The sequence below is a fragment of the Notamacropus eugenii genome, chromosome 5 (genome assembly GCF_028372415.1).
Source record: "Notamacropus eugenii isolate mMacEug1 chromosome 5, mMacEug1.pri_v2, whole genome shotgun sequence".
In the NCBI taxonomy this organism is placed as follows: Eukaryota; Metazoa; Chordata; class Mammalia; order Diprotodontia; family Macropodidae; genus Notamacropus; species Notamacropus eugenii.
The window spans coordinates 206,415,042-206,428,938 of NC_092876.1; the positions used below are offsets into that span (position 1 = coordinate 206,415,042).

At 38.8% G+C, this 13,897-nt stretch overlaps 1 long non-coding RNA gene across 1 annotated transcript; it reads right to left on the bottom strand.

Moving 5' to 3' along the window:
* Window positions 1-3,282: 3,282 nt before the first annotated feature.
* On the bottom strand, window positions 3,283-13,072 carry LOC140505698 (uncharacterized). Its single transcript, XR_011967622.1, has 3 exons — window positions 12,936-13,072; window positions 11,762-11,865; window positions 3,283-5,578 (listed from the first exon to the last, which is right to left on the bottom strand). It is a non-coding gene; the product is annotated as an uncharacterized lncRNA (long non-coding RNA).
* Between the last annotated feature and the right edge of the window lie 825 nt (window positions 13,073-13,897).

The window sequence follows — 13,897 nt, forward strand, 5'->3', positions numbered from 1 at the left end:
TGCTTTGGGGTGGTAGAGACAGGGTGGAATGTAGACTGGAGTGGCATCACTTCTTGATGGTTATTATCGCCACCTTTCTGGACACAGAGGTTCTCCATTGCATTAACACTAAGCTTGGTCAGCTTCCTTAGGGGATAATGATGGCAAAGCCAGGGAATGACAGTGATTCCACCCTTATAATCATGAGTAACATCCCCTTTTCTCCTTTAGTGGGAGATTTGTTCTCTCTCCTGCAGAGTAGTCTCATTGCCCTGTCATCATAATCATCTTAGCCAGGCTTGTGATTTCGTTGTCCCAGGGATGGTCAGTAACAGCTTCGGCAGCTTATAGAGTTGCCTGGGAACGCTGAGAGATCAAGTGACTTGCACAGGGGCAAACAGCCAGTATGTATCAAAGACTAAGCTCGAACCCAAATCTTACTTATTATGAGACCAGATTTCTATTCACTATACCAGTCTATCTTGATCATCATTGTCATATTAACTACAATTAGAGACAACTAGGTGGATAGAATATTAGGCCTGCCTGGAGTTAGGAAGTCCAGAGTTCAGATTTGGCCTCAGACCCTTAATGTTTGTGGGAACCTGGATAAGTCATTTAACCTCTGTTTGCCTCAGTTTCCTCATTGTACAATGGGAATAATAATAGCACCAACCTCCCAGAGTTATTGTGAGGATCAAGTAAGATGGTATTTATAAAAGGATTAGTCCAGTGCCTGTCACCTAGTAGGCACTTAATAAATATTGATTGCCTTCTTCCCCATTTAGGATGGTGTTCTATGGTTACAAAATATTTGACATGCATTATCCTGTTTGATCCTCACAACCACCCTGTGAGGTGGGTAGCACATAATAATACTCAATACTTTGATGGATTTCTGATTTCATTTATGTGGATACACCTTCCAACAACACAGATCACACTTCATCTGAACCTTCTCATCCTGTGCCACTTGTCTGTATCTTCCTGTCTATAGAAGATCCAACCAGTGTCCTTCCTCTCATTCTCTTGACAATGGAGAACACAAGTGGTTCATTTGTCATTCCTCATTCTTGCTAAGGGGTCACCTCACTTCTTTTCTATTCATATACATATTCAGTAATATGACCTGTTTTTCAGCTGAGGAAACAAGCTCTGGAAAATGGGGCCATTTGTCAAAAGTCACACTTATTTTAAGTTGTGGGTCCAGGACGCAAACTCGGGTCCAGTGTCCTAGACTTCTCCATTCTGTGTGGCCCCAGTGCTCTCAGGGTGGGTAGTCATAGAAAAGAATAGCCGTGTATCCGCAGAATTATTCTACACAAGCTATTCTAAGGGGTGTTCTGTGATAAGGTTTGTCTCACAGACCATTGCCTGAAGCCATTATGTGCCTTAGGCAACACCCTTACACATCTTTCATTGTAGACTTGAATATAACATGGAAATGTAGGGAAGATTGACTTTTGGTCTGGCATCCAACCCAGACAGAACTGGGGCAGGGCTGACTCTGGGGGAGAGAATTAAAAGGATGAGTCAGTGCAATAAGAGGAGGGTGAAGTAAGAGGAGACCTAACCCCGTTTTTATCTTCATTGAGGATTAAGTCTAGCCTTTAGATTTTATAACTTTGTAACTTGTCTCCTTTACTTATTATTTTAAAATTTTTCTTGCCCCTGCCCCTACTTTTTTTTTACTAGAAAAAAAAGAAAATTTTTAGAATATTTAAAGGAAGATTATTTAGGAAATATAAAACAAGTTGGGGGAGAAATGGAATCCTCCCACTTCACGTTGAAGCAGCTCAATTGAGAAAAGGAGTGGGGATGCAATGAGCTAAAAAGAGTAGGTGAAGAAGAGGAAGGAACTAGAGAGTCAAGCCCTCGGATTCATGGATAAAAAAAAGTAGAATATAATGAGGAAATGTAGGGAAAGCTGGCTGGAGAGCTGATAGACCACTAAGAAGAACTTCTAGGGGTATGATATCAACAGAAATGCCTCGGTCAACAATATACACATGTATGTATGTATATGTGTGTGTATATATATGTATATGTATGTATATATATATATACATATAAATGTATATGGATGCCATATAAGGTAATCCCTGGGGCAGCTAGATGGCACAGTTGGTAAGAGCTCTATTCCTGGAGTCAGGAAGACCTGAGTTCAAATATGAACTCCGACACCTACTAACTGTGTGATCCTGGGCAAGTCATTTAACCTGTGTTTGCCTTAATCCCCTGCAGAAGGGAATGGCAAACTACTCTGGTGTCTCTGCCAAGAGAACCCCATGGATAATATGGCCCACAGGGTTATGAAGAAACAGACAAGATTAAAGGGGTTGAGTTTGGCTTATTTCTTTAGCTCACCTGTAGAAATTACAGGAGCATCTTGCTACCTCAAGGACTGAGTTATATCGGACTTGAGCAATATATTGGGCATTTCTCTTACACTAATAGGAAAAGCCTGGAGTGCAATTGTTATCTCTCTTCTGGGGCAGCAGCATTTAGACGAAGCTTTCTTGCATCCTTTCTGCTAACATAAGTGAAAAAAGAAGTGACATCCTGGCTGTAGTCCACTCATCTTAATACCTAATACTCAGGTATTAAGTATGGTGGAAAGAGTCTAGGATTCAGAAGACCAGATGTGACTCCCACTAGCTGTTTGATTCTGGACAAGTCACTTAGGCCTCGCTGAAATGCATTTGTAAAATGGGTCTAATAATAATGGTAGTATGGACCTCACAAATTAGTTGTGAGGGAATGGTTCATCTACCCTAAAGCTGACAGGGAAAGGGACTGGACCTAAGATTGCAGTGATGTAGGGTCCTCCTGGATGAAGAAGTCTCCTCTACCAAGGCAGGTGCACTTTTTTTGAAACTTATTGTTCTAACTGGTTGCCTAGAGCATGGAGAGTTTGTGTGACTTGTATAGGGTCATATGGATAGTAAGCATCAGAGACTCTGAGGCTAAAGACCCCTAAAGTACAATAGAAATACAGGCTATCCTTTTTTAAAATCTTGCTACTTCACTTAATTTGCACATGAGGAAAATACAAGGAGAGGATAGCTAGGACTGTTTATAGTTCAGCAAAGATTATGGGAGGCTCATCTGAGCCAAAAGCAGCCTGTCCTGGTTTTGCTCCAGCTTTTATCATTCCTGGGACATTCTCCTAACACAGTTCTGTCCCCTCTACCTCCGACCCTCAATCTCCTTTCACCTCCACCCACCCACACATACAAAAAAAAAGATCATATTTTTTGCATAACTACAAATTGAGACTTTGGACGATTTCTTTGGTTGTAAATAACAGGTCTGCATTTTCCATCTCAGACATGATGTTTATTAGAAACCTGGGGCAGAATAACTTGAATTGAGTAATTTCTTAGCTCCCAAATTTATGAGGAATTGTCTATTAGAAGGGGTGGGGGAATGGAGTTTTACCTCTTCAAAACATGTTTTTATTGGGACAGCCCATTTGCCATTGCTGCTCAGAAAGGACCTGAAAGGGAAAAGACCATGAATCACTGGACTATTTGCCTTGGAGTCATGCCAAGAGGCAGTAAGTTTTCAAGATAAACAGTGCTGAGGCTGAAAGAATGGCACCGAAGGTGGAAGACTCTTCCCTTTAGGCATGTACTGTACTTTACAGCTGTTGGCAGGGAAGGGGCACAGAGACTTGTTGTAGAATATTGTGCAGAAGGCAACTACCCAGCAGTATTTACTTCTTGGCATGTTTTCCAAACTCATCTTGAATAGAAGAAAAGATTTCTTGAGCCTGGAAGTACATATTCATTGGGGAAATACTATCTAGATCCTTGTTCCCATTGATTTCTATTTGATTGTGAATCAAAGAGTTGATTTACTTGAATGTGGGTAGATTAGACAGGCTTGTGATATTTGGTGGTTCTCTTTTGTCACAACTCTTCCGTACAACTGTGTAGTATAATGGGGACATCAGAATGTTGACCTCATTTGTTCATTCAACAAGTAGTTACTGAACACATGCTATGAGGAATTAGGTGCTTTGGCAGGGTGCCCTAATGCATATGGCATAGTTCCTCTTCTCTATGATCTTTCAATGTAATAAGAAGGTTAAGGCATATATACACATAACTAGAAAATATGGCAGTAAATAAATAAAATATGTCAATGAATGGTATCAACAACATTTCAATTGAATCAGCAACTCAGTAAGCAATAATTAAGTGTGTACTATGTGCCAGGCACTGTGCTACAAGTTGGGGTTACAGAAACAACAACCAAACTGACCCTATCATCAAGGAGTTTACATTCTTTTAGGGGGAAATTATATATGCATTAAAAATGAAATACATATTATATACAAAGTGATTTCTGGGAAGGGGACATAGTCTAATGTGAAAGGTCATTTGTAAGGTAAGAGAGATTGGGCTGATGTGAATGGGCATAAGGGAACAAAAAGTTGACTAGCTCATAGCAGCCAGGTAGCCCATGATTCTGAGTGAATCCACAGGGCAATCTAAATTGTTATACCATTCCCCGTAGCAATGGTAATGTTGATTTGATTATCAGTCCCTGAGTAACTGTTAGAAAATGGGCTTCACCAATTCATGGGATGGAAAGATCAGTTCTATCTGGGGGGATCAGGGAAGGCTTTATGGAGGAGGTGATGCTCAAGCTGAGATTTAAAAGATGGGTAGGATTTTGATAGGTGGACAGGGATGATAATGGATAGCATTTCTATAGTGATTTAAGTTTTGCACTTTATGTATTTTATCTCTTTTGGTCCTTACAACAACCCTGTGAGGTAGGTCAACAAGCCATCAAGCATTTATTAAGCACTTACTATATGCCAAGAACTCTGACAATCAGTGGGAATACAAATAGAAGTAAAAAGAACAGTTCCTGCTCTCAAGGAACTTACATTTGAATGGAGAAAGACAACACATAAAAAGCGAGAGTGAGGAGAAGGTGCCCAAAGTGAGACAAGATGGAGAAAATCCAGAGAGTCAGGAGTAAAGGTGGGAGATGGATGAAGATGTGGCTGACCTGGGAACTTCCCTTAAAATGGGGGTCTTGTAAGCAAGTGACCATTCAGAGGAAGGGACCACACCTCACCCTACCTTCCAGGGTTAGAGGGCCAGTGGTGACATCAACTTCAAGGGTTAAAAGGCTGCTGTGGCAAGATGGCAGAGGCAGAGGGGAAAGCAGAGAGATAGGTGTTTTCATTATTCACATTTTATGGATGAGGGAACTGAGGTTCAGAGATTAAGTGCCCAGAGTCTATCACAGCTATCACATGTCTGAGGCATGATTTGAACAGAGTGTTTTTTGAGGTCAAGTGCAGCACTCTAACTACTGTCATCTCCTGGCTTCAGAGAGGCAAAGGAGCAACCTATGACTTGGGGACTGTTACTATAGTTCTGTGCAAATAGATAAAATGTCTTTGTAATTTAACTCAATGTCCATTTATTTACTTAGTACTTACTTTGTAGCATGGTATACTTAGAAGAGTCCTTAACTGGAATCAGATGACCTGGCTTCAAATTCCAGCTCCATCACTATCTGAATGACCTTAGTCAGATCATTTAAGTTCTCTGGGATTCAATTTCTTCAGCTTCTGCACCCAGAGAAAGAACTGATCAATACAAGTATGTATAGAATGGTTTTACACATACACACACACACACGCACAAACACACATACATGCACACGCACATGCACATTCACATGCACACACGCACATTTGTGTCTACTGGTATCCATCTCTAAGGGGTGAGGGAAGAAGATAAAAAGGAAAAAAAAGAAAATTACAGAATAATTTTGTTATATATTTAAATGGAATAGCAAATAGTACATAATAGTTCCATGTATAATCATTTCCCACTATTCTACTATGTTAAGGAAAGGCTTGTTTTTTTCTTAATTTCAGAATAAAATAAATAAAAATTTAAAAAATTGTATATGCATATAGATATATAAGATAGATAGATAGACATGGGGAGAATCTGAGTAGATAATCTCTAATATCTCTTCTAGTTTCAAATTTATGAGCCTATGATCCTAAGACACTGTGCTAAGTAAGCATTATGGATATAAATCCATTAACCAAATAGTTCTTCCTCTCAAGGAAAGTGGTCTAATTTAACCCGAAACGGCCTTCTCTTATTCACAAATAGGGTTGTTTGGCTATTCATTGTTAATAGGTTTGCTTTAGATTTTGGTTCAGAAGAAATGAAGGTCTGTAGGTATGGATGTTGTGCAAGCAGATGTGCGTGCGTTTGTGTTCCATTGAGGAGATAAGAAGGAACTGAGGAGAAATGAAGAAATGTCTCCTCAGAGACCTAGAACAAAGGTTCTGACCACTGCCTTTCCTTTTTTGTGGCTATGCTTTCATTTCTACTGAGTCGTCTAGAGATATCTGGTTCATGGATCCTTCTTCACATTTCCATGTTGCCTTTTTACACGTAACCTTTCGTGAAGTGATGGAAATCTCCAGCTGAGACTTGAGTTGGCCCTTTTTAAGGCCTTTTTTGGCAGATCATAGTTAACTTCATTTAATTCTTTCCACTACTTGATATTAATACAAACTGGCTTTTTATCAGAATCTGGGTCAGTACCTACCAGTGAAGAAGTTATTCATTAGGTTAACTTATTCACCTAGCTGCCCCTCTCTTAGATCATTGTGTTGTATTTAATACGTTTGAGAGAGATTTGCAAAATGAGAGGCGTGTGGAGTTAGAATTGATGAAATGTGCAGACCACCTGAGAAGTAACTTCCTTAGTTGTAGCCATTGGGGTTCTCTTACCACATTTCTGAATGTCTTCAAGCAACCTATTTTATTTAAAAAGTTTTTCTTACCTTATTTTGCTTTTCTATTACCTTTGTTTTCCAAATATAGCCTTTCTACCTTCTCCATTAAGTTATACTCTATAACAATGAATAAAAAAAGACAGGGATATGTGCCAGACCTGTGATTTCATTGTTATAGAGAGAGGGGAAAGTAATAAATGTTTATATAGCACCTACTATGTTCTAGGCACTATGTCTTTACAAGTATCCTCCCATTTGATCCTCACAATAGCTCTGTGAGGTAGGTGCTTTTATTATCCATATTTTACAGTTAAGAAAACTGAGACAAACAGAAGTTAAATGACTTAGCCAGGGTTCGTACAACTGGTACATACCTGAAGCTGGATTTGAACTTCTTGACTCCAGACCAGGTACTCTGTCTACTGCACTAGGGATACCCTGAGATGAGGGAAGTCCCTCTGCTATTATAGACTGACATTTTCCTGTATCTTATAGTCTTAGATCAGGGATTCTTATCGTGTGTGTGTGTGTGTGTGTGTGTGTGTGTGTGTGTGTGTGTTAATGAACCCTTTTGACATTCTTATGATGTCTGTGAATCTCTTCTAAGAATCATGTTTTTAAATGTATAAACTAAAATGTGGGATTGCAAAGGAATTCAAATATATTGAAACAGTCTATCTCTCTATCCATCTATTTATCATCCATCTATCTATCTATCTATCTATCTATCTATCTATCTATCTATCTATCTATCATCTATCTGTCCTCAAATGCTAGAATAAGAACCTTTCTCATAGAGAGCTAACTAGAGTGTTGAGAGATTAAGTGATTTGTCCAGCGTCATACAGACAACATGTGTGAGAGTTCATTTCAAGTATTTCTGGCTCCGGGACCTCCTTTCTATTCATTATGCCACTAAAATTAGAAAAACTAGACCTCACATCCACTCTCTGGCAATATATACAATGTTCTACACCCACAGTCCCCCACCTCTGCAAAGAAGGGAAAAAAGGCACATTGTTTATGTCTTCTTTGGGGTGAAGTTTGATCATCGTAATTATACAACATCCAGGTTAAATGTTGTTGTTCTTTTTCATCTCTATTGCTATAATTTTGTATACTGCTTTCCTGTTTCTGTTTAACTTACTTTGTTTAAATTCATATACATCTCATTTTTCTTTCTGTTGTTCATATTCATTTTTACTTGGGACACAGTAATATTCCATCCCATTCATGTATAAAGTACATGTCATTTCTTAATATGCTAGAATGGGGGAAACCACTGGAAATAATGTAAATCCAGGCCTAACATTTTTAGTAGTTTTCCACGTAGATTTATGCACATGTGAGAGGCTGTCACGTTTGTCTAGTGACAGTTACTTAGAAAGTTTGGATCACTGTTGTGGGTTGCTAATCACTGATTGCAGTCCCCAAAAAGCCTTGTGAAAATGTTATACCCTATGTAGCAGCAAAGTTACATAAAATAGAATTACATTTTGTAAACCAAAAACAAACAACAAACAATTTGTTTAGCTATTGCACCATCCACTTTAGAAGCTCTTTTTAACAAATCTTCATATTCTCCAAACACTATTAAAAGGGAAATAGCTTCAGAGGAGGAGAAAGACTTCAGGCCTGTTCAGAAAAGGTATTGTATAGAAATGGAGAATCATCCCCTTCCCTGACAGAGTTTGGGTAGATTCCTTGTCTCTTGTTGAACCATTTTATCTACTAGGGTGCCTTCTATTTGCTCCCAAACTAATAACTAGTGGAGAATCTAGGAAACAATTTCAGCAGCCTCTGGTTTTCTTCCTATCGATACCTCTGGTTTGGAGCTTTAAGGAAGGGATGATGGATGAGCCAGTGTTTGGAGCACTGATATGGTTCAGATCTCCTTGTGCTATCAACTATGTAGGGGAAGCACCTGCCTCCTACTGTTTCCCAGAAGATAGAGGTCTCATGTATCAGAGCTCCCTTGACATCAGGCCCAGGTGCTTGACTCCCAAAGGGCATATCAAATTGAGTCCAGAAATAGGCCTAGAAGTAACACCAAATTGGCCTCCTTACAAGTTATCTCAAGGGATCTCTACAGATTACATTTTCTAATTTCAAGACCCAGAGCTCTAATTTTCCTTAAGAGCTTCTTAGACTATTTCCTCTGCCCACTCAGTGCTCTTTCATTTTTCTTTAACAGTGTACAATAATTCTAAGTATGGTAATGCCTTATTTATCCAGTAGCTTTAGGGAATGAGATGCTCTAAAAAAATGAATTTTCTAGTTAACCAAAGTTTGCCTTGTTGAGTGCTAAAACTTGCTTTAAAAAATGATTGATAGAAGCCTTTCAAAAACAGATTTCATATTGAGACTTTTTTTGATAATGACTCCTCTTCTCACTACTAGAGTTTAGGGGATTCATGTAAATGGATGTTGATGTTTCTCCAAAGGAAGCTCAATTATGCTGCTAGGTACCGTTTCCAAAGCATTAAGTCTATTGGTAAATTCCATTCTGCTTTAAGTAGATTTTTCAAGAGGCCCTGTCCTGATAAGAAGTACACAGTTCTCTGGGGATATGGTGAGAACACTGTTCTAATTCATTCCCACATAAAAATTAGGGTACTTTTCCCCTGAAAGGTGACAAAGATGCCTTTAAGACTTGATTAACCCAGAGGGGCCAATGCTCAAGCTTCATTTTCTTTGATACAGCTTCCTGGTCACCTAACGGCATAAAAGGCCCACTTGTGGAGTTGGGGCATTTCAGAGTTGACTGATTTCTCAAGACCACTAGAATTTGCCCTGCTGCCCAAAAACATTTCCATAAAGAGACAAGGAGTAACCTTGGCTACCAAGCTAAGTACTAGAGTATCCTTGTGGAATGTGTTTTCTATGACATACTTAAGTAAATTTCTTTTTAAAATTGTTGAATGGCTCATAAGCGTATCATTCATCTGAATCTAAGCTGATGGATGATAGACCTGAGTCAAATCCACTCCTCACAGAGAGCCCCAACCTTTGCTAAGTGTATCCACTGTCCTACTTGAACCTTGACTTTGGGGTGGGAAGCAGGAGCAAAGTCAGGTGTAACTATTCCCTAATTCATAGATTCCCAAAGTGAGTGATATCACCCCATGGAGGGTGCTGGAATGATCCAGGGTAGTGGTAGTAGCCTCTGGTACAATTTGGGGGCATTAAATAAAAATAAGGGGGCAGTGGGAGCATAAGGAAAGAAGAGAATTTTGAAAAACCATTCATACATGTTTTGTCTGTTGTGTAACAGAGTTATGTCATAGTGATTACATTATTTTCCAAATAAATACACAAAATGTAAGTTATAACTTCTCAGTGGTCAAGTCATGGACAGGTCTTAACAAGCAAGTGTTGGCAGAAGAAGAAGTGCCTTCATTGTTGGGAAGTCCTGAATGCAAGGGCAGAAATATGTGGGACAGGAATATGTGCATGTGATGACTTGTTTACAGTGTGGTACCATATGGTTATGTGAATCAATATTCCACCATCAAAATTTCAGTGCTGGAAAAACTCCACAAATTTACAATAAATTATCAATTTTAAGATGCATCATTTAAAAAATATATTTTTGAAATGATGCAAATTTCAAAAAAAAATTTAAAGGGAAATAGATTTCCAGGAGGGTGCCCAGTAATTTTTTTTTAAAAGGGGTAGTAGGCCAAATAAGTTTGGGAATCTCTGCCCTAATTCATGGGCTCCATTTTATTTCATAGCTTCATTGTAATTTGTTCATTATATACTGTGTGACCTCAGAAGCAACATAAGGCATGACCCAGATTAATGCAAAGATCCATGAACATCCCTGTGTACTACTCCCCATTTATGACGCAAGGGAAGACCTTGGCATGAAAATTAGTATAACAGCAATAGAATGGCAGCTCCTTGAGGGCAAGAATTATTTTTGTTTTCTATTTTGAGGGAATTTTTTGAGGGCAGGAATTTAAAATTATTTTTTCTAGTTTTGACTTTATATCCCCAGTAATTAACACAGCTCCTTATACCTAGTAGACACTTAAATGTTTGGTGAGTTGCGTTGAACTTTGGGGAGCAGCTATATACTGTGTCTCAAGTAATTGAGTTGGTCTGTGTATCTCAGATAATTGAGATGGCATGAAGAAAACATGTTTATTAAATTTTTAGGTATTGTTTCCATTTAAAAAAATTTTAAAAATTAATAAGAACTTGAAAATAAGTTTCTACCTGCCTCATTGAAAAAGCGAGGAAAAGAAAACCATTGTTACAAATGTGTATTGTCAAGCGAAACACATTTTTGCATAGGTCATGTCCAGAAAATTATGTCAGGGTCTATACACTGAGTCCATGAACTTTGTATCAGGAGATGGTTAGAACATTTAATCATCACAGAGTTAGAGTCAGAGTCAACTTTTACTAAGAGCCTCCTATGTGCCAGGGAACCTGCTAAGTGCTGAAGCTACCAAGAAAGGTATAATAATCCCTGCCCTTAAGGATCTCACTATCTGATGGTACAGACAGCCCAAAAAAAGAAGCTAAAAAAGGTGAGTAGGGGAGAGGGAGGTCACTCTGCCACTGAGGGAGGGCATGATGAAGTCCTGTGACTGGGAAGGGGAAATGATTTGAGGAAGAGAGGGTTTTAGAGTTGATTTCATCTTTCAGAGTGATCAATTTCCAGAGATCATGAAGTTTGGGAAAGCAGCCAAATGGGAAATGATGATGTAAATTCCCTGGATGCAACTCTTTAAATAGCGGAGGGTCTGAGGAGTGCTCTCCCATGTCAACCCTCCATTCTCTTCAATAAGAAGGATGAAGGGACCCCAGAGACTGAGGGTTTGGAGGAGGTGTGAGTTTCAGAATGGAAGGCATGTTTAGCTGGAGTGATTAAATAGAAAGCATGGGAGTGACTATTACCTAGAGATATTAGACTGGTATTAGACACTGCCACTTTTGAGTGACATGGCTTTTCTGTAGGGAAAAGAGTTAACTTACCTCATGTCAGCAAGCACACTGCGTCTGGTTCTAGAGGACCCGGGTTTGAATCCTGCCTCTGAAGTTGGCCAAGTGACAACCTTCTGAAACTTTAGTTTTCTCATCTTCATAAAAGGAAAGAGGTGAACTAGGTGACCTTGGGAATCTTTTCATCTTTCAATCTATTATTTAACACTTTGAGACACCAGGAAAGGTAACTTTCTGTTGAGGGATCTATGCTATAACTGTCTTGTATGAGTATCTCAGTAAATCTTCCCTCATACAGGCGTTTCTGTGTGCTCTGATAGAGTAAGGCATGTATGTTATGTCTTATCTCCTCTAGGTGTATGTATAGATTTAGTCACCATATATGAGTGAGACTGTGATGGCATGGAAATACACATGTAGCCAAGGTTTTATGCTATAAAATCTAGGGATTGGAGCCTCTCTCTGCATGCTGAAAACTGTAGAGAAGAGCTAACAGTGAGGATGCACCAGCTCTTCCATCTTTGTAGCTTATTCTATTAGTTTCTCCCTTGAATGCAATCTACTAACAACCAGCACCCTCTTCCAATGACATGTAATGTACTCTCCATTGTAGCTGCTCATTTTGTGCCATTAAATAAGATTCCTCTCCAGATTCAGTGAATTCCTGTGTAACAGTTTGGGGACTTTAACTATCCCAAAGGTAATGCCATCTGGCATTAGGATCCCCCTTAAGTGAACCTTTACTTTATCTTGCCTAGAACCAAGATTCAGTGCTACCTCTTGCTCATCTCCACACCTTGTCACCTTTCTTCCCCTTTTCCAAATCTCCTTTATGTATTTGATTCCCTGCATTAGAATGTAAGCTCTTTTTGAGGGCAGGAACTGTCTTGATTGTATTTGTATTCCCAGACTTGACCAAATAAATGCTTAATATCTATCTATCTGTCTGTCTGTCTATCTATCTATCTATCTATCTATCTATCTATCTATCTATCTATCTATCTATCATCTATCTACCTACCTATCTATCATCTATCTGTCTGTCTGTCTATCTGTCTTCATCTACTTCCCAAGTTAGTTAGTTCCCCTATTCAAGGAAAACAGAAGGGAGAATTCCTTTTTTTGTGCATGTTAATACCAGCATTCAATAGTCTACCTCAAATTTTCATAGTACCCCAATCTTCTGATAGAAAATTGAAGATATTACCTTCTTGAGTTCATCTGTGGTTAGAGATGAAAAGTTTCATGGAGTGCCTGGTTCTCTGATAAAATACTCGGAAAATCTGGAATGCACAGTTAGACCTCATTTGCTTGCAGCCAATAGAAACTTACCTTCCCACCTGGGCCACTGTAGCTTCTCAGTGCTGCTTGATGCCTACAAGGCAGATAATGGAACTTGATTACCCCTCATTTCCTAGTCCCCAATGCAATCTGTACTGCCCTCTTAAATTCTAAAACAAATACTTGTGTTTTCTTTTCTATTCTTTTTTTTAAATAGTTTTTCTGTTTCTTTTCTTATTGAGCGGTTACCACTTGTTGGTGATCTCATTGTGCTTTCTTATACACACTCTCATCTGCGCTTCTAGTTTATAGTTTTTAATACAATGGAGGAAAGAATTGGTAACTAGATAACAGAGATCCTTTGAATTATAATTAAAATAAGAGTTAAGTAGGCCTCCAGTGAGGGTATGAGAGTATCTCCTAAAGCATGAAATTTAGTGCATAAATTTTGACATTTCTTCTTACTATTTCAGGTTTTGTTTTGTTTTGGTGGAGTTTTTTTTTTGTTTGTTTTTTCATCCCTAAATTCTTAATTCTCTGCTCCTTTATAGATGATTGAAATGATTGGGCATATAAATTTTCAAATAATGAGACTCAAATTATGAAGAGAGAGACAAAGGGAGAGGTTTATATATTGTGTCCCCAAAGTCTTAAAATCTTAGTGCAGCTTAAAACAGCACTAAGACTGTTTGGACCCTGTATTTGCTCTTAGAAGTACTAGGTAGCCATTGGAGTTTATGGACTAGATGAGTGATACAGTGGCAGCTGTGTGGAGTATGGACTGGAAGGAGAGAAACTGGAAGCAGGGAAATTAATGAGCTGTTGCAGTAGTAGAGATGATAAGGGCCAGAATTATATGGTGGCTATATTAATAGAGAGAAGGTGATT